Raw genomic sequence first — 2,191 nt, forward strand, 5'->3', positions numbered from 1 at the left:
ACATGTTTTTGTAAGATTTAGAGCTAAATGTGGAAAAATGTTGCTGTTAATTTCGGCATGTTTCAGTTTACAAACGGCGCCCCATAGCCCTGCTTCATCTTCGCCCACTTCATCTGCACTTGGCTGGTTTTATTCTTCTTCGTTAGCGATTCAAGACGAGCTTCATGGAAAGTCGTTGTGGAGAATGGTTTTATCGAGCCGCTTGTCATTGCTGTGATTCCTTACGTTATATACTGATTTGGTGAGTAAATGTTTACTGTTATTCAAACTGCTTTTGTGCCTTCTCTCAGTTTAGCACCAGATTTATGATCTTGCTAGCTAGCTAGTGTTAGCCTAACGTTGCTGCTGCCTCTCGGCTCCTGTTACTTCAAATTAACCCCACAGTTTTAAAAAGTGAAACTTTATTTTGATTAATTGAAATAGAAAAGTGAGCAGCTATTATATAAGAGCCCAGAAGAAACCTTTTCGAAAGGTGCAGCCGTTAAGGTTGGGGGCTTGTTTTTAGTCCATATAAAACTTTCTAACAAATGAACCGTTTATTCTTAACCCCTGTATTTATTTGAATGCTTTGAGGCAGCTTTTGAACATCTGTGGCATCTATTAATGTCAAATCTAGCCTTTAGCCATAAGCAAACTGCTTTTACATTTAACAAACATATCTGTGTAATTACATTTTAAACAATAATAAGAAGAACAACAACAGTATTTGTTTTGTTAAAACATGTGTTTAGACACATTTTTTGTTGTGAAAGTCCAAAGCCATAAACCAGATTCGTGGCTTGCTAAATGGTTAAAGTCTATGTTGGCTTTATAGCTTCTTCTATATTCTAAATAATGAAGCTAAATCCCACAGTTGAATCATCAGAACATGTTGGGGTTGCCTGTGTCACATATAAACACTGCCATATGTTTTATCTGGTAATTGTGCTTATTAGAGACTTTATATATTGAAAGTTAGCTTTTAACAAGCGTGCAATGATTACATTTAAGTTAGGTGGTCTTTTCTTTAAACACATCTCTTTAGGCCTAAACTAACAGTGTTAATGCCACAAATTCAGACACAGTAATAGAGGATTTTAGTACTATATGTGCTAGTCTAATTTGGTTGTATGAGGTCTACTACATTGACCTTCTGTGTTGTAAGTTATAACTGCTGCACAGCCATTAAGGATCAAATCAGTTTCTAAATAATTTTCTGTTTTTTCTCCCTCTGCTTGCTTCTTACGGTCTTTGAGGCTCGGGACCAGCACTCCCCAGGTTACATCAAACCCTTACAAGTCTGTAAGAAGAAGCAGTTGGACAGAAAGTCTTTAACTGAGTGGTAACTATTTTGGTTTTCCAATATATTAATAATTGTCAGTGACATTTATATTAATCAGGCTGAGCTTTAATTATACTTTAAATCAACCTGTTTTACTTATTGTTTCGTTTGTGCTTTGGTTTGGGGAAGTTGTTTCTTTATTGAGCTTTTCCTGTCTTCTGTTATTAGACTTGAGACCTGATTGCTCTATGCTGTTGCTGATGACTCCAGTTAATCCTGAGAGACATGTTGTGTAAGTGAATACAAAGACAGTTTAGTCTGCACAGACTTAGTTTGTGGGATATGATCAGTCCACACTGTCCACACAGTATATAGTTTGCAAGTTTTTGAACAGTGAAATTTGTTTTGTGCCCAAATCATTCTGCAGATCATCAGAATGAAAGTTATTGGCTGTGTTTGCTTAGCCATTTTTTAAAAATATGCTTTCATGACATGAATATGTTTCGGTTGGTGGTCAGGGCTGTCCAGACTGACAAGTGGGACATTACTGGGCTTAAGCCCGGGCTGTTGTTTCAGAAGCCCGGGGTTTTTTGGAGTGTAATTTGTCTCATAGTTAGATGCCTGACTGACAACTGTATAAAACAAAAACTATACAATATTCGAAGCACATAGCGCACAGTCGTAAATTCCCCCTAATTTTGGTATGATCCGAGCTCGGGCACTAGGCGACTGAGCACTTACGCATGTGAGCGAGGGGGGAGAAGCTGCTGCCTGCAAGTTTGCTGCAGACGGAGGAGAACTTAAGTTTGACCAGGTATGTCTCTACCAGCTTTGCACATCTAGAGACTGAAATCCTTGCCCATTCTTCTTTGCAAAACAGATCTGGAGATCTGGACTTTGACTGGGCCATTCTAACACATGGATGTTTTG

General features: G+C 38.2%; 1 long non-coding RNA gene across 1 annotated transcript in view; it reads left to right on the forward strand.

Annotated features, from left to right (window-relative positions):
- Nucleotides 1–80: 80 nt before the first annotated feature.
- Nucleotides 81–2,191, forward strand: part of LOC102206691 (uncharacterized) — a 3,673-nt gene continuing 1,562 nt past the window's right edge. The window contains exons 1-3 of the long non-coding RNA XR_311905.1: nucleotides 81–241; nucleotides 1,236–1,321; nucleotides 1,490–1,553. This is a non-coding gene — a long non-coding RNA (uncharacterized LOC102206691). The remainder of the gene's footprint in view (nucleotides 242–1,235; nucleotides 1,322–1,489; nucleotides 1,554–2,191) is intronic.

The sequence above is a fragment of the Pundamilia nyererei genome, unplaced genomic scaffold, assembly GCF_000239375.1.
Source record: "Pundamilia nyererei isolate P.nyererei 1_Seehausen unplaced genomic scaffold, PunNye1.0 scaffold00093, whole genome shotgun sequence".
In the NCBI taxonomy this organism is placed as follows: Eukaryota; Metazoa; Chordata; class Actinopteri; order Cichliformes; family Cichlidae; genus Pundamilia; species Pundamilia nyererei.